This window comes from Thunnus thynnus, chromosome 9, assembly GCF_963924715.1.
Source record: "Thunnus thynnus chromosome 9, fThuThy2.1, whole genome shotgun sequence".
NCBI lineage: Eukaryota > Metazoa > Chordata > Actinopteri > Scombriformes > Scombridae > Thunnus > Thunnus thynnus.
This window is the reverse complement of record NC_089525.1, coordinates 14,897,865-14,917,497: the sequence shown is the minus strand read 5'-3', so window position 1 is coordinate 14,917,497 and position 19,633 is coordinate 14,897,865. Positions and strand designations below refer to the sequence as shown.

Sequence of the window (19,633 nt, the reverse complement as noted above, 5' to 3'; positions counted from 1 at the left end):
AAATTTGTAGTTAGTTGGCCACTTGAGATTGTGATAGCAGAATGGCATCTAAACTATGCTAATGCTCGTACTTTTGTGCACAAGTACAGCCATACTTTACATTCTTTCTGTGAAGTGCCCAAACAGTATGACGATCAAAGCTGTACCCTCATTGCTGGGAAAGCCAAAAAAAATTACTTCCTCACACTGAGAAGTTGCTATGTGTGCACATAATATATACTATATGCGCATGTGCATCTTTATGCATGTGTGTGTGTTAGACGTCGGAGGGCGTGGGGTACACAGTGGTGGCCCATCCGAGCGTAAAATGAACAGTAGTGGAAAGGGTTATATGAGTGTCCAGACCGTTTAGATTTAACTATGAATTAATAACCAGACAGGATCACAGCAGTAGAAGAAGGGCAGGCGGCTGAGGGGGCGAGACAAAGGAGAGCAACAACAGAGAGAGGACTGAGGGGCGAAAATTACTCCTAAAGCCATTCTCTCAGAACGTTGGCGGATGCCAGAAAACATTACACAGGGAGGATCTTCAGTGCAAACACTCAGCTTGACTTGTCTTCATATATATATATATATATATACACAGTTTGTAGAGATATGAGGTAGAGGACAAAAAATATCCAAGGGCAGCTTTCCTGCAGTTACATGTTAAGTAATTCTCTTTACACCAATGGTCGATTAACCAACTACTTTGTGATTTTCGACATCAGTGTGATTAAAAAGGCCGCCATGAAAGCTTTTGGCGGGCATCGCCTAACATGAGGCATTTGTCATCTAGGACAGCTGCTCCCAACTGTCTTTAACTGTTTACTATTGAAAGTGACTAATTCTTCATATTTAGTGGGTTTCACTACAGACAAACATTCATGAGTCATTAAACGCTGACAAGCTTGCAAAAAACACAAAATCAGTGTTTTGTTCAGACTGCTGGGGCCATGCTTTTCTGGGGGTCGTTTGAAGACGTTTTTGCGGGTGTTCCTTTTATACATGCAGGCATTTGTGTCCACACCTCTGCGTGCCTGTTTGACCTTCAATTACCTATAACACCCTTCTCTCCATAGACCTGTAGATATATAACTCTACCCAGTGTTATCTAAAATGCAGCCTATAAAAAGTGCTACTGTTGTATTAGTTTTATCTTTCCATCTTGTTTCTCTTTCGTAATAGCTTGTCCCTCTGTTTCTATATGGACTGCATTTACTTTTGGTTAACACTTACTTTGGAACTTATGTACTGTATGTTCGTGTGTGTGTGAATACAAACAGTTCAACCTCTGGGGACAGCAACTCATAGATTAGTACAGCTGTTGGATGAAACACTGAAAAAATTATATGCATGGAGTCTTACTGAGCATTATTACTGTAATAAGATATACCAATTTTCCAGTTTAAATACCAACACAAAGTTGGTATCACAGACATACATCATGATGGTGATGAAAACTTAGTTGAGTCCGTTTGTGTGTACTGCAGAATGTAAACTACTGTATATGCTGACACACAGAGACAGCGTGTGTAGAAGGATGCTCTGTTGTCAGTTATGCTCCACTTCTTCATGACACCCAATAATTTTTCCACCGTTGCCCCTATCTCCTCTGCCCAGATCAAGTCCCTGAGGCCTGATCCTGTTCTGTCGCTCCCTTCTCTGCCTCTTGACCCAGTGAGGGTTAAATAAGTGAGAGGGAATTTAAGGGAATGTGGCAGTTTTCCCGGGTCCCATTCCCTTCCGTGGGTCTGGCCAGGAATTATTAAACTAATTCTAGCTAATGAGGGGCGTCCTGTTGCATGATGGATAGATGCAGACATGGAGCCAGGGTGTGTCTGTGTGCGTGACATAAATAGCTGGCATCACTAACATTATCCCTGACCTACTGACCTCTGCATTACCGTGGCAACCAGGGAAGATTAAACACTGAGTTTACTGCTGCTGCATTAATTTCCTGGAACTTTTGGTATGGTATTTGCTTTTAAAGGTTGCCTAACTTTATCTGCAGCTCCATGTAACCCATTCAAACCCAACTGTGTGACTCTGAAACTCAAAACTGCTTTGTTTCTGTTTCTCAGTTCTGAGTGTCTAAATAGTTCTCTTTTCAAAGACGCCGGTTTCATCTGAAAGCAGTTCTCTGTAACCTTAAAGCTCACTGGAATATCAATAGCATTACCACTGTGCTTTCCTTGACACATCTTGAAGCATCTCCTCCTCGCAGATAGCACAAGATTGTAGCCGATAGATGTGATGCTTTTCAAAAGGCTGGCCGGGCTGACAGATATCTTTGCTGTACATGCTGTGCTCTTCTCTCTAGTGTTGTGCCTGCTGTGCAGAGCTGTTATGGCTGCCATTCACTGGGTGGCCTTCTACAAGGTTTCTGGCATAAAGAAGAGTTGACCTCCAGTGTGCTTGTGCATTTGTGTTAGTGTGTGTGTGTGTGTGTGTGCGTGCTTGATCACTGAAAGAAAGAGGCCAGAGGGTGAAGCAGAAATGCAGAAAAGCAGTGTTTGTGTTTGTGCCTACTTACTGTACTGTATCCTCACAAGTTACCATACCACCCAGTTATACAGTATTCAATGCTTCTCCTGTTCATTCAGTGCAAAGATGCTGCTGTGACCATAAAAATAATAACATGAAAACAGGTTTATTTGAAAAGCGCTTGTGATTCATAAAATGTGTTCGTATCAGGAGTCATTCATGCTGTATGTAGGTTGCGTGACTAACTGTGTATCCGTCATCTCTGATTGGCTGTTTGACCACAAACAAACTGGCACAGCCGGCGAGAGCAGAGTAGTCGAGGTTGGGCTGTTGAGTGGATTTGCAAACCTTGGAAAAGCTAACAGCTAAATGACCACTTACATATCCTTTTCTGCTATAAAGATGAGCTTACCATCACAAAACACACATCTACAGGCTTTATCTTTGTTAGTGAGATGAGCTACAATACCTGCAATACCTTCATTAAATAGACCAGCACTATTAGATAATAAAACTCCCCACCTTGCCAGAAGCAGTGTGTAAACAAAAGTACTTTAGCCATATTCTCCACCGGTGTATTCTTAATCATTAATCTGACGTGATGTGTAATGCGCTGACAGTAATGGAGTATTTTATCCTCTCATCTCGCCCAATCTTTCATTCTCTCTGTCTCTCTCATTTTCCCTCATGTTCTTGATAATCAGAAGCACTCCATTTTGATCAGTGCAGATGTCAGTCATCACGCTGTATCTAGCTCAGTACTCGAGTCCAACATCGTGTGATTTTAATCTGTTTGAGTTGTAGTCTGATGTAAGTGCCACAGGATACTGGGGTTACATGATAATTTTTTGCTACCTGTTTATTTTTTACACATTCGATCTGCACCTGTTCGAACAAAATGTGTGTGCTTAAACACAGTTGTTATGGTATTTGAAGAGCTATTATCGTTATTTATTCATTTGGTTAATGGTCTGATTATATTAGGGCTGCCCCGTAATAGTCAACCAAATGTTGGTCGATAAAAAGAGTGTCAGTTGATCAAGTTTTCATTGGTTGGTGAGTCGCAGGAAGAAAAAAAACAGGCAAACCGTGCAATGATTTGCTTATCATTTGTCAACCTCAAACATGACTTATCATCTGAAACATGTAAGTAGCCTAACATTAGACACCTAGCATGGCCGCTCTAACTTAGATAAAATATTCAGTCTCCTTGCTGGTTTTTCTGACACATTCACAATCATTATCGCTTTTGCAGTTTTACAGGTGGCTTGTTTCGTGCGTGCACTTGTAAAATCTATATTTTAAAGGTTCGTTATTACAGTTTTTCTCTGTAATATAACACAGTGTTTACAATGTTACATATAACATTCTTTCCCAGCCCTGGAACTCAAACCATTATTTGATGCCTCAAAAATATATATATTTAAATAATTGAATCAATCAATATCATAAATGTGCAACAACTAGTTGACTAATGGCTTGAACTATTGACGACTAGTTGACTAGGATAATCTTGGGAAGAGGCAGCTCTAGATTATATGGCCTTTTCCTAAACAAGACTGGTGGACAGATCTACTCAAGTTGGGCAGTCCTTAGTGTTTAATGTCCTCCAGGTCTGAGCTTCAGTCAGAGAATTTCAACTAATTTTAGCAGTGAATCTAGTCCCCTACAGTAGTTTCCTCACCTTTTTTTATCACAGTTCGGTCATTTTAGTGCCACCTTTAAAGTCAGCAATTCTCCCCATGAAATGTGTTGTTCAGTGGTCCCTCAGCAGTTGTCATTTATTTCTTCACATTACACAGCTAAGTGTAGAAAACAGGGGCCGATAGATGTGGTTTTAAAGCTCGTAGACCTCAGAGGATCATATCTAACCTCCTCACTGAGTCTGTTGACTGTATCAGAGGGCTTAATAGTTCAATTTTCAAATGCTCCCTGTGGAACTCAGTATCTGGTTTCATCACTTCCCATGCTCTGAATTTTATTTTTCTTGTTGAAATTTGGTCTGATGTTGATATTTCTCTCACTGAGGCATGTTCTCAGGGATATACTGTGCATCTTTTAATAGTCCAGGATTATCTAGTCTGGAGGAGATCTTGAAGTCATTAACAAGTTTTGTTTCTTTTAAACTTCTCTCAGAGAGAGAGAGAGAGAGAGAGAGAGAGAGAGAGAGAGAGAGAGAGAGAGAGAGAGAGCGTGTGTGTGTGATGGTGAGGCTGCAGCTACCAGAGCAACCAGCCCACCATCTGAGAGCAGGCAGAGAACGGGGAGAGTTTCTGCTGAAAACAAGCACCAAGACCTGGGGAGACATGAGAGTAGCTGCTCGCTAACAGCTAGCGTTATGTGTGTTTACAGCAGAGAGCAGGGGGGAGGACAGATGTCTCACTTCACTACTCTGTGCTGCGACTCTGCTGCTGTGGACGGTCGTGGAGAAGACACTTCCAGTTAATAATTGTAGTGTCCATCATCCCACTAAGTATTGATAAGACACTTAGTATTTTACAAATTAGTTTTCGTATTTGATGAACGCAGGCCCTGATATGCGAAAATAGGTTTTATTTCTATAAAAAAAAGCAAAACGGCGGTGTGGCGATGGGCAAGTAATGTTATCGGTGTATGCTTGAACACCGTGTATCACCGGTATTTTTACACACAGTAACACATTTTGCTCAGCACCAACCCACCCGTCAGGCCTACCAACTTTTCTAGCGGAAACTTGGTCTGATTTATTGTCCCCCACAAAACAAACAACTGATTCCTCACTGATATTGCACACCTACCCTTCATTATGACCACAAATTCTAAGACAACGCCATTCATAGGAGACTAAAACCATGAGTATTTGTGTCTTCAGTTGCTTGATCTCACGATACCTTTGAAACTGCCCATCCACAGGCTACACCTTTGATTTGCTAACAACTCATGGTTGTAAACTTGTAAATCTCTTGTGATGCCTTAAATTTCCCCCTAACAACCACAAACCCAAAAAGTATTCAGTTTCTTATAATAGAGCTGCAACGATTAGTCAATTAATAGGTTAGTTGATGGACAGAAAAGTGATCCCAACGATTTTGATAATCAATGAATCGTTGTCAGTCTTTTTTTAAAGGGAAAATGCTTGTTCTGGCTTTTTAAATATGAATATTGTCTGGTTTCTTTTGTTCTCTATGATAGTAAACTGAATGTCTTTGGGATGTTGGCTGTTGTTTGGGACAAAACAAAATATTTTAGGTTGCATCTTGGACTTTGAGAAATTTTCTAACACAGATGAATCAATGACAGTACTCATCAGTTGTAGGCCTACAGCATATTATAATAAGAAACAGGGACGAGCAAGTAACGCTTCACTTTTTAGAAGCTGTAAACAACAATTGTTTGGCATTTGGTGTTTTTTGTGGTAAATTGAGTAAGCTGGTTGATCCGTTAGTACTATTACTATTCAAATTTAAACAACCACCTTTCACTTTTCAGGAGGTGAGCATTCACATTAAAATGCATATTTCCTTTCACAAACCACGATGTAAAACCCTCCTCATGTTGCCTTTTTCATGCCAACAATGACAAGAGGAATGAAAGCTCTTAAATCCCTGCCAGACAAACACACACACACACAGAGGACTCCATTGGTAGGTAACTTCCTGTCTCAGTATCCAGTCCTCTCTGCTGCAGAACCAAGGGTGCCAGAGGCCTCTCAGTTGTGTTTGAAGTGCAACAAGCCATCTCGGTCCTCCAACATGTCACAGATGGGGAACCCGAGCTTGGCATCAGGAGAGAGAAGGGGCATCCCAGAGAGATCAGTCACAGGAAACAGAAAAAGAGTACAAAAACATGGCCTCTCCGAAAGGGAAAGTACATGGAACACACACAGAGCACCTTCTGATCTGAAAAGCTGAGAAAAAGGACTGAAAGTGAGCCAAAAGCTGTTTGAGCATCAATGTCACTTCCGCTGAATCCCGTCTGTGTAGGTTCTACATTTCTGACCTGTCAGCTTAACTGAGTTTGTTTATGATCATCTTCCCAAATCCTTCCAAACCCTATTTTCTGTTTTCGCTATCATTTCTCTGATCTTTGTCTTCCCCCTTTGTTTTCTATTCTAATCCCTCTTGTGTTTCGATTGTCTATTTCTTGTGACGTAAACCCTTACAGTATCAGCACACACTGATTTACACACCGACAGGCAATCTCATGTGTCAGATGAGTGTGTTTGCACTTGAAGAACAGTCTTGACATTCTGATCTGATGCTTGTCTGCATCTATTTGGAACAACTGGGACAGTTTACCTCTTGGGGAACCAGTGTCAATTAATCAAATAGTGTATTGGCAAAAAGTTTGATAATCAATTCATCATTTAAAGGTAGAGTCAGCAATTCTAATCCAATACACTTTTTGTCAAATTCAGCAAATATCTCCTCACGGTCCGCTAGCTGTCCCTTCTGTGTGTGCACTGAAAAAGAATCTGGTGTCCATATGTAGCCCAGGCTCTGTAAATGGGCATGTAAAACACAGTGGCTCAGAGTGAGCCACACAACACTACTTTGGCCAGTCAGCAGGGGGTGTTTGTGCTCGTGCACAGGACTGGGAAGTCATCAGAGCAGCTGTCTGTGTGAGGACATGACAGTCTCCCATCTCTAGCACCTGGTAGGTGAGAGAGGCCATGGCCAATTCACATAGAAAGTGTTTTCTCACGGTACACGTGCGCTTCCATTTTATTAAATGTATTAATCCACACTGAATCCAAGACAGTCTCACAGAGACCCTGCATGTTTTTTTACACTCCGAGTCTGTTTCTGTTGTGTTTAGTGAAGCATAATCTGAGCAGGCAGCTGTTTAAATCACACAAATGTCCCACTGTATATGTGTTTTCAACTTATTAACCATATCAATTAATCAATAAATACAAACACTGTTGATTTCTTCCTGTGGAGCCGACATGCAAACTATTTTGGTTCATTAAATTTCTGCTGTCATTCAGCCTGGTGAAGGCAATTTGTCCGGCCGCTGTCCTCTCAGCTCCCCAGGAGCCGCAGCTGACAGACGGCTGCTTCTGTGGACAGAGATGCTGAACGCAGGTCGATTGAGAAGTGGGAAGGCCTTAGAGAGGCGGAGAGTGTAGATAGACTGTTGTGCTCACATGAGACAAAATTCTTTTTCCGCTTGTGATATAAGGCGTTTCTCCATATGCATTCTTGTCTGTGTTTGTGTTCTTGTGGACTCGTGAACTTTCATCAGTCACAGCCCAAGTACTGTCCGCATCTAGCCAAGTACAGTCCAAATACTCAGAAGTGTTCTTGCTCTGCCTGTTTTATCAGGGATGCATCAGTAGCTGACTTATGTGGACTTGGGACAGCCAAGTATCCCGAGAACATTTCACATCAACCTGCAGCGATGGCTGAGACTTTGATCCAGTCTAGAAACAGTTGTAATTTTCGCTGTAGGATTATTAATATGTCACTTTCTTAAGTTTTAGTATTTTTTCAGTTGAGAAAGTAACCATGTTGATTCCTAATATGTGGTTAGTTTATCCAAATAACACCTGTTTGGAAATTTGCTCTGACGTTTTTCTGAGATGTTTAGGAGCTGTTGACCAGGTGAGACCAGCTGGTCATCTCAGCTGTTAGCCACCTGACTCCTGAGATGATCGGCCGGTCAACGTCTGTCGCCATCCCAGGGAGAACATGGTCCGATTAACTGATCTATGCAGCTTTTTGGTGATTAACCCGCTGGCTCTAATGTCTCTGTAGCATTTTGATATATGATATAATTCCTGTGTTATTCCGGTGTTAGTGGAGCTTTGAGTTGAGATTACTTTGTCACAGTACAGTCAGGTAGTTGTGTTAAAGCTGAGCTGCTGTTGTCAGCAAGTACGCTGCTGTTCCAATTGCAGAATGACCGTACTGCGTCCTCCCGTCCCCGGAAGTTTGTACTCTTGAACCCGAACTAGCAAGTACACCAAGTCCAATCTTGGCGTACTTGGTATTGCGCATCGCTCTGAATTTCGCCATATTTCTTATATCATTCATATTTCATTTCATATTTCTTTCTTTTGGTCGTTGCCTTGGCAATGCACGTCCATGAATTTGGGGGGTTGAGCTTCTAAAGGAGCACAAAGGGAGGGGTGTATTTGTATTCAAAAAATCATGGACAGACAAACCAATAATTTAAAAAATAATCATTTAAATCAGCATTTTATTTAGTTCTGGTGTAAATTCAACCAAGAATTTGTTAAAAAAAAAAAAAATGTGTGTAGCCTTCCTTGCAGTAGTGACATGAATGATGCCCCGAAAAAACATCATATTCACAGACAGAAAGTACAGACAGGTTGTGTCTAGATACACACATAATAGGCACACTTAGAGAAACACACACATAGTACATGTACACAGTCAGACAGAAGAGAGATCAGAGATCAGATGTACACAGACGGTTCAGTGCAGACGGTGCCGCTCACATCTCTATTGGCGTCTGGGCCAGAAGAGGAGACATCAGGTAATTAAAAAGAAAAGTGAGATAAAGAAGGGGTGGGGGGCGGGATGGGGGGAGAGAGGGGGAGAGTGGGAGGGAAGGAGAGCAAGCGGCCAGTAGGGAGAAAGATAATGGACAGCCTCATGCAGCTTCGCCTGAAAACATAACTTGTCATTAGCAGTGCCATCAGCAACCGCCATGTTAAAGCCAGTGGGTTCTGCCACAAAGACCGTCACTTAGGTGAGACACAGAAAGTTCTCTTGGACTGTATTGCTGCGCAGAGGTGTGCATGTGTGTGTGTGTGTGTGTGTGTGTGCCTGTCCAGTGGTTAAATATTAAGCTGGAACTGTCAGGCTTGCTTAGGAGGAACTTTGCTTCCAGGCACGTCCACCTCGAGCTCCCAGGGAGCAGGAGAGGGAAACGAGGAGGTGAAGAAGTTCAGTCATTTGCAGCTGAAGGTGAAAACAAAAACACTATTACAGAAAGAGAGAGAAAATTTCACAGGGAAGGATGAACACAAGTGACAGATTTCTCTCCCTTCCCACATCCTGCGTTTCAGTCATCTGTCCAGACCAGAGAGAGAGAGAGAGAGAGAAAGAGAGACAGAGCTGTCATTATGAAAATGCAGTATGTTTTCATTTTCTATTTGTTTTCTGTCGTCATGGAAGCGGTAAGTGAAGTTAGCTTGTGTCAGGTGCCTGTTGGTTTGACCCCCTTCTTTGAAGCTGACAAGTGCTTGAAAAACACACAGAGGAGTTTGGATGGTTCACTTTCACACACCCACACAGGCTCACACACATGCACAGGGACACACAGGCGTGCACCACACACACACACACACACACACACACACACACACACACACACACACACGGTAAACCAGATCTCAGATGCTAAGCATGACAGGGGCGGGCTTGCAGGAAAGTGTTGAAATCGAAGGTGATCCTCTGTCTCCCATAACGCCCATCATACATAGATGAGTAGAACTGATTTAATTTTAAAGAGAGATAGTAAAATAATAAGTGTAGAAGAGAAAAATGCAAAGTAAGAGTTGTGAAAGAGTGAAGAACAGACACCTAGCATGAAAAGAATTAGCACAAAACTTTAAATAAGGCTCTTAAATGTGCACGTATGAGAACAGAGGCCTGCTAGAGAAAAAAATGCAGTTAGATTAGACACGAACAAATAAATTTGTCGCTGCACTTCCTCATCTTTAAACCTTCACCTGTAAACAAACTGAAGCAAAAGTCCAACATGCCGGGGCAAAAATGAATAAGTAAAACAAAACACATGCACATTATTCATGCGGTGCTGTCCATTTGAACTGTATGTGCTGTACCTCAGTGCAGTGAAGAGGTAGGAAAGTGGCACAGCTCTCTCTCTCCCTCTCTGCTCCAGCTGATTGAGGAAGTGAATGAGTCTCTCATTCTGTGAGCCTTGTAAATATTTCAGCAGTTCAGGTGCCTGCGCTAAGCCTAGCCACAGCACTAACATGTCATTGACCATTAGTGCTAACCTGCTGCTTCTGCATCTCTGCTTTATCCTCTTTTCCTCTTTTGTTTCTCCCAACTTTATTTCCCTTTTTTTGCTCCTTTCCCCTTTCAGACCTCTCCTGGGTGTGTAGCGCAGATTAAAATACTTCTTGTTGAAATGGTTTTAACCACAGAGAAGCTTGCATGATGTTCATACATGTTCACATTATGAAGAATAATACATTGCTAGAACTTGAAAGGCAAAATCTGTTTTCCAGAAATCAATATGTTGGCCATAGCTACTGGAAAAACAGGAAAAACACTCAGAGCATGCCAGCTCGACTTGAGTCATGGCTTGGCGTGACTAACCCCATAACAATGGAAAAACACCATAATGCTAGCGGAGTGGAGCAGTGAATTTGTGCGCTGTGCGTGGAGTAGATGACCATATAAAGAACTCCGTCATGAGTTGATGTCGGCTCAGGCTGAAACTAGAAAAAAACGTTGGAAACCAAGCATTCAGAGCAGCTTGAAGCCGGTGCTTTTTGCTCACAGAGATTACTTCTAGATACGTCTACCTCATTATTTGACACTTTGACCGCATTTAATATGAACATTCAACATTGTAACATTATATATATGACTTGAAAATAAGAAAAAGCATAATAGGTCCCCTTTAAGGAGAGTTAATATTCTAAGATTACACACATATTACACATGTTGAGTTTGATTTTGATTTTTAGACTAAATCTGAATCTTTGTCGGATAAAAAAGTAATTAATTAAAGGAATTTACTATTCTACACCATAATGTAAGAGTAAGATTGGTTTCTCAAACTAGGGTAATTAAGTCTACAGAAAAATTAGTTCAACAAATATAAATATAGTTTTTCTTTAAATACTTAAAATGGTCAGTTTTGGTTGGTGGCTAATTAAAAATTTCTTTGTCAGTTCTGACCTAACCCTTCTAAAATCCTGGCTACAGCCCTGGTTGTAGTGCTGGGTATCAATTCACTACTTGTTTTGGCACTGACCAAAATGTGTCCTTAGGTCTGTATTAATCATACATGTTTGCCAAAATTAGACTGCATTTTTATAGGCAGATTTCCTTCACAGCTGCTTGTCTTTGGACGTCTTTTAACATCTGAGAAGTTTGGCTTATTTTGTAAGATGGAAAAAGGGTTAGCTCAAAAAAAGTGTTACTACCGATTCGGTACTGAAATGCATGTATTGTATTGATTTTATATCAAAAAATTCAAAAATAATACTCAGACCTAGTTCTTAGTTTTGAGGTGGTATTTGGAGCTCATGAAGCAAGTTAGCAAAGACTCAAAGAAATTGAGTTTCCAGGTTGTCTGACCTCCTGAACTTTCAGTGCAGATTTTGACAGACAGTGTGTGTTCAGGGGCGCACAAATCAGGATTTATTAAAGGTATTTAAACAGAGGACGGTTACACAGCATGGAAACAAAAACACACCAAAAGCCCAAGTATCTTAATCATTTTATAAACCCTTCTTTTCTGTCTTGTATAGGCACACACATACACACATACATACACCCACATAACACAGAGGTTGGATCAATCAAGAGAACAACAGGCCCGGCCTGTCAACTGAGGCACAGTCTGAGCCCAATCGATCCAGAGGCAGATCTTATTGGTGTACGCTCTATTCGGGCTGGAAGATACACACACACACACACATACACACACTGTACAAACACCAAATCTTCACAGACATACACAGACCTGAGTCATAAGCTTTTGGTAACGCTTTTATAGTGGCTTTGGTCCTAGTTACTAATCCATCTCTACCACATAGATGCCGTTGTGGGGATATCTTTATATGAGTCATGCGTGTGCGTTAGTTTGTGTGTGTGTGTGTGTGTCGGAGTCTCTGGAAAATATCAAGGGAGTTGACAGATAAAGTAGGCCCCTTTAAGAGTCCCAGTTCTGCGCTTAACCTGCCAACGATTCACACTGAAATGAAAAAGACTTGGAGAACATGGAGAAGATGGAGCAGTGGAGGGGACTGAGAGAGAGAGAGAGAAATGAAACTGACCCTTTTTTTTACTTTGCTGGGTGTGAATGACCATAAGACTCTTAAATGTAAAGAAGCCCAAACAACTTGAAAGTGATTTTGTTTGTGACACCTTTTCTTGATGCTTTCATCCATGTCCAGGAGTGTGTTTCCCAGAAGTGTTGCTGCCAAACAATTGTCACAAATTCTGTTGGATGAGGCACCATTGGGAGTTTTGGCGTTCCTGAGTGGTGACAAATGGTCACAACTGCTACTCTAAAGCTGCACAAAGCCACACCTCCAGAGATGTAGTTAGAAGTGCAGTTTGTCATTAATTATTGAAATTACTGCTGATTTCTGTCACTGTGTGAATGAGAACAGTAATGTGAGGTTCATGTGGATTGATTTCTCCATAAAAAATGGCATAAAGCCATAAAGCTTTAAGAAACAGACTTAAAGACAACATGAGCTTGAGCATGAAGAATAATTCTTCACCTTGCAAACACATATCAGTGATAAAATATTCTAAACTTGAGATTCCCTTTCTAGCTTTTGACCAGTGAATGTTATGTAACTTGCTCGGGTGTCATCAGGTGACTTAAATATGTAAATTTGGTCATTTGATAAAAGTGATATGACCCCCGTCCCACCAACACCCACCCACATATATGACCATAATGAAGACGGCTGTATGATTTGTTGAAAGCTCTGGAAAAAGCTGGTAAGTGACTTTTGAGATTAGGTTATTTTATTATAGTTTTACAAGTGGTTTTACGGAATTTAATATAAAAAAAATATCCAATATAATTACGTTTAATTAAGTTTTTAAAAGTTTTGGGGGGGGGGCATTTTTGCCTTTTTTTTTCATTGGATAGAGGATAGTGAAGTGGCAGGGGGAACAAGGGGAGAGAGAGGGTTAGACATGCAATAAAGGTCACTGGCTGGAATCGAGCCAGGGACGTTGCAGTTATGTGGCATGTGCAGCAACCATTCAGCTACCAAGGTGCTTCAAGCACTCAGGTTCTTACGCACTGCAGGTTGTCTCGACTTAGGACATGTCTGGACATGATTATGGTCATGAAGGTCCACACAATTGTTAGTATATAGCATATTATAAGGCAATAACATGTTAGGGTTGTGTATCTGGCAGCTTAATTTTGTGTTTTTCTACCTCCTAGTGACCAAAGATTGATGCAGCTTTGTGTGTAAGTATAGATGTTGCCAAGCAGTGGTTATGTAGCAATAGTTTCTATAATTTTTCAGAAAAACCTCCCAAATTACCTGCTGTCCAAATATTTTATATCATGCTAACATGGTAACTTTCAGACAATATTGTCAAGTTTTATACTACAATGACTTTTAATGCCATCTCTCGCTCATATTGCCACTCCCTTTTTACGCCGCCCAAAGCTAAACTGTTCCCACCGTGTGCGTTTGGTTCTGTTTGACAATTGCCCCGTCTATGCTGAAGTGAGGGCCAAGTCTGTCTGGTGTGTCTTAGCTAATTAAAGCTGAATTATTGATACTCTAGTGAATTATTCAGAGGGGGTGATTAGATATGGAGACAATGGTAAACACAGGTACGACTGCACAACAGAAGAAAGGAGAGATAGGAAGTGAAAATGAGAGGGAGAAGGGGACAGTATGGCCTTTATTCCTCTGGCTTTTTGCCAGCCCACTCGCTCACTGTCCCCCCCCCCCCCCCCCCCCCAGCTCCCCCTCCTCCTGTTTCATTCCCTTTCCTCCATGTTTATATCATTCCCATCACTCCTAGCCTGATGTCTCTGTCCTTGACTCTGCAGTGTTGATCTCTCTCTCTGTTTCCTCCCTTCTTCCTTCCCTCTCTGCCTCTTTTCCCTCCTTTATTCCCCTCTTTCGTTCCATCCTTCCTCACTCAGTTTCTTCCACTCATACCTCCTCTTTCTACCTGCTCTTACTCCTCTTCTCTGTGCCGCACCCATTAGACTTTCCTTCTCCCTGTTGCTATGACATTAGCTAGCTGTAGCAGTGTCAGGCTGGCCTTGAGGGATGAGACTAAAGAGCTAAGTCTTGCTCTTTTCATTTAATTACTCCTCCCTCTCTTTCTCATCGCCTCCCTCCTCCCATCCTGGTTCCCCTGTATATCACACCCAGCCTTCCTCTCCCTCCCCTTCTTTTCCCCTCTCATCCTTATGCTTCTTAATGTCTTTTTCTACCTGGTTCTACCTGTCTTCGTGCATGCATCTGCAGCTCTCCCTCATGTTCTGGCTGTCTCTTTCTTCATCTCAGAAAAAGAGGAGGAGGAGGAGACAGGAGGGACATAACATCACACCCACATCCCTCCTATGAAACAGTTTAGACCATGTGGGATCCTATAGGACTCCACCCATCAGCTTCTTGCTTTTGTGAGGCTATACTGATCGTGAATTGCTAATTCCAGCTGTGCACACACACAATGTGGTTCTGTGTGTCCGACTGCGTGCATCTGTTTCTGTGTGTTGGCCTAGGCTTGACCTTGATTACCACGGTGACGGTGAGGCTCCTCATTAGTGCTGGACTGGAGGAAACAGTTGGGTAATGAGGGAGCAGCATTGTCCTTAGGCGCACAAACACACAGACATATACACACACACACACAGATGCCAATGCACCACTTCGTATTAGTGCTTGCATGCACCTGCTGACACCTGCGCTTATGCAAGAAGCCTCATGTACTGTACACACACACACACACACACACTCCTTCTGAGTACATCTCAGTCTCATGGCCCCCCACTCAGTTGTCTCGCCTCACCTTCTGTTTAGTGTTTTTTCTCTCCCACACACATTCTGCCTCTTCCCCCCGTCTCCTGTCTTCCTCTCTCTGTTCTGCCCACCAGACAGACCTTGCAGACCTCGCTGCCCACTGAGTTCCTACAGGCCTGGAACATCACAGTGTCGCCCTGTGGTGGTAGTGCTCGCATCTCGGATGGAAATGGCTTAAAATCTCCAAATGGGATTTCATGATATGTCAGGTTATACTGATTTGACTTGTGTCAACTGTAAGTGATTTGGATTTTGCACAAAATGGTCAAAACTGTTCATTATTTTTTTTATAGTAATTGTTCACTGCAGTACATATCCAGAAAAGCTGGTCACTAAAATATTTGTTTTTCTGTGGAGGAACCCAGTAACTAGAGGGTGTATATTGACACTTTCTTTTCACATTTGATTGGCAATTCCAAACAGTTCTAAACGAGTTTTAAACTAGTTCGCTGAGTAAAAATTGTTTTGTGAAGTTCACACTGTTACTTTATAATGGCCTCCTGCTGCTTAGAACTTCAAAACATTTTCTTTTTTTTTTTTACTCTGAGTGAGAACCAGTTCACCTTGTTGAAACTGCAGATTCTGTGGGTTTAAACGCATCCGGTAAACAAGCGTGACATCTGATTGGCCACAAGATATCACAGTAATTCATTTGCATTGATTCGTGTTTTTGGGATTTGAACAAATGAGAAAAAAAATATGTTTCTGATCAGCCCTAAAAGCACTTCCAGAATACAGTAGCTCAAGTTTCACTATTTATTATACTGCACAAGTGCGTGCGAAATTGTGGCCTTATTCGATATTTAGGTATTCGTCATATGTTCTGTGTATCATTCTTATTTTTAAAACGGTTCTACATGTGCAGTTTTTCACACCTTTGTTATGTCCATAGTGAATACTCAAGGAAGAAGCGCTTACATTTCTTGCTACACTGTAGAGCAAGAATTGCTGTAAGGTTTTGCATCGGATGTGTGCAGATAAATTTAAATTAAATTGCAGCATGATGTTGGGGCTGTTTAAGCTACAGTGTGGTATTCACAGGTATTCACAGGTACTACTACTTCTGTCTTAGTCTTGCTTCATAGTTAACCACAACTGACAAGGTCTTTCCCTGCACACACAGATAACAAAGGCTGATTGAAATACACACACTGTCCTCCATACACATGCCAGATAGTAACAGTATCCAAAACACCTTTTCCCAAATAAGATAATGTTGCATTCTCTTTCACTCGTGTAGGCATAGATTCTGTCTATGAGCACTCATACATGTCAGTAGCTCTACAGTAAGAATGAAAGGGAGAGAGGAGCAGAGTTAGGTGGAGAACAAAGAGGCTGTGTGGTCTTTCTGGCCTCAGTTCCCATTGTTTTTTTATTCTTCATGCACCAGCCATCTGCAACCAGTCAAGTATACTGTACATAGTTGGCGCGCTCTTGTACTTGCACTTTTATGGAGAGACTTGTCATACTTTTGCAAAAGAAATTATGACACGCTGGTGTTAAGATCCTACATTTGCCTTTATGTAGGCCAGTAGGCTTTAGCTTCTGCAGTTATTAGTCATAAAAACTGATGAATGAATCAACAACAATTCCTTTTAACTTTCCATCTCCTTAAATGTAATTCTTTCCAGCCTGCTACTATCTATGTGTCAGTCCAAACTTCAGCCAGAAAGTGAAATAATTTTCCTCCCCACAGAGATGAAAATAAGTTTCCACTAAGCCGAAGTGATACACGTAGGAAAGATTATGTGGTGAAATAACCTGAGAGGTAATGATGCAGTATAACTGAGTACATCAAATACACAATGTTGACAGAACTATAGGAATATTACCATAAGGCTCTATAAGGTTGGTCTATAAATGAAATATTATATAAACATTTACATTCCTGCCACAGGATTATTATCAGATGGATCACAGGAATATTACAGTCGCCTCTCTGCAGCAGGACTACAACTACAACAGAATTATAAAGCCCCCATCAAAAATATATTTACAGACTAAATTTCACACAAACACCTGCTGTCCTGCTTATGGTGCTGTTACTGTACCACTGTACCATGTGATCTTTGCATTTTAAAGGATCCTACATTGCACACTACAAGCCAAGTTGGTACATCTGCAAAAGAAATGTTTATATTTCCAAGTCTGCATGCAAGACGCAACTATATCATTGAGGAGTTGCGCTTAAATACACACACACACATTGTGCACAAACCTACAACAGATTTCATACCTTGAATTCTTGGAATACCAGTTGGAGGCCTCGGTTGTCTTTTTCTTTTGTAAACCTGAAAGTATTTTTATAAAAAGATAAAAGATCTCAGCCTCCCTCACTTATGACACGCCTATAATAACAGTTCCTGGAAAGTTTGCTCCTCTGATTACACTTAAATACTGATTATTTTCATTCACAAGGAACTTGATTGTATTTCCATATGTGCATATGATGTCAGGGTGCACGTGAAAGGGAGCGTTTGTAGTAACAGATGTGTAAATTTGCGTGTGCCGAGATGACTATCCCTTTCCCCTGTCTCTTCTCCCTCTGTCCCTCCTTCCCCTCTCTCAGCTATCCAACAAGAGTCTGATTAATTCTCGCAATTTTCCCACTTTGATCGCTCCCCTCAGAAGCGATGCAACTGGAGCCATCGACAGAGCAAGAGAGGGAGCTTTTACAATTCAAAGGAAGGCAAGGGATCCTCTCCCTCACACGCTGCCTTTCCTCCTATCCACGTCCATGGCGGTGGTTGCGTTTTGACAGATTCCAGTGGAAATGTAAAAAAAAAAAAAAAAGAAGTGTAAGGCATGGAGGGAGTTTAAAGAAAAAAAATAGAGAGAGAGATGAAAAAGGAAAAGAATGTGCTATGCCACACAGATGTGTGCAGCAGGCATCTGTGGATGATGCTATACAAACTTTACAACAGAGAATGACACTAGACAAAGCAACAAATGGCAGCTTAAAATGCAACAGTTGAATTGAAACAATGGAAGAATAACGTTTTTAAAATGAGTACTGCTGAAGGAATTACATAAAAACATATTTATAAAAGTACGTTTTGAGACATAGCAAGTGAGCCTCAGACTGTCAGGCAGGACGATCCACAGTCTGAGCTCTTACAGCAGGTCACATTTGGCTTAAGTCTAGATTTTGGCCAGAAGAGTCCTCTCTGAGAATCTGAGAATGCGATCAGGCTCACAGGAAACCATTTGGTCAGAAATGTATGTAAAACACTGTGGTTTAAGTTATAAGTAAAACTTAACAATCAATCCTATATTTATTGCATATGTAGAGACGACAAAATTTCTGCCCAACCTGAAAAGGACTATCTGGATCTTAGCCTGATAAGACTAAAATAATGATCTCTAATTTGTAGGAAGTTCAAAATATACAGCTCTGACTGTCGAAAACATTGTCTAGGACTCCTGGTTTTGTAGGTAATCTGTATCTAGAGTATCATCTGCACAATAAAGAAGACAGTACTGCATGTCTGCACAACCAAGACGGAGCATCAGTAAAGAGCGAAAAAAAAAAGAAGAGTTGTATGGAGACATAGAGGCTTTTTAACACAACAGGTCTAGATGTCATCAAGGCTCCATAGCAACAGCAATGTCTATAGATGGACACATGTTGATTTTGTACCACAATAGTACAGCAGGAAGCCACTAGTCACACACTTTTACCATCACACATTTCATTCATCACCACATGCGGAGAGAAATAAATCGAGAAGTAGTCAGTCAGCAGTGGTCAAAGAGACAGAGTAACACAGAGGACATATCTGATTAGACCAAGATGTCGCTGGATCTCCAACAGAATATAAATATTGCCTGACAGTACTGAGTTAACTGTGCTTACAGAGAAAGACTGTTGCGATATGAAATATATTTCACCCATGCAACGGTTTTATATGCTTCATTGTAGAAGCTTGGGTTTTTTTGTCACTCGTCAAAAGTTATACTCACACATATACAGTCATACGTGTGTGTATATGGTTTCCACAGGTAACATTCCTCTCTGCTAATGAAGGATCGGTTGTTATGAAATCAACAGGCAAGTCAGCCCAATCCTTTGATCTCTCCTGGTGGCCTCAAGAGATTTGTGCTAGTGTGTGTGTGTTAGTGTCTGTGAGAGGCAACGTGCACATGCCTCGTGTGTGCGTGCGCATGCTCGTTTCTTTGCCCACATGTGGGGTCAAAAAGGTGGAGAGTGGGGGGCAACTCCCAGCCATAGCAAACATTTGATTGGCTCCTGTTGCTGCCCCGAGACAAACCGATTGGCTCTCGGGTCCAGCAGTCAGCGCAGTGAGCAGGTAGGGGAGGGTCTTCACTCGGCTCTGTTGCTAGGTTACAGGTATACCCAATAGATGGGGAGATATAGAGATAGAGTAGAGATAAGGATGAGGATGGGTGTGGATCTGCGCGTGTGTGTGTGCT

The 19,633-nt window shown here is 41.6% G+C and overlaps 1 protein-coding gene across 1 annotated transcript in view; it reads left to right on the top strand.

Annotated features, from left to right (window-relative positions):
- The window catches only part of LOC137189306 (A disintegrin and metalloproteinase with thrombospondin motifs 2-like), a 113,132-nt gene that overhangs the window by 23,645 nt on the left and 69,854 nt on the right, over positions 1–19,633 (top strand). The window lies entirely within an intron of this gene.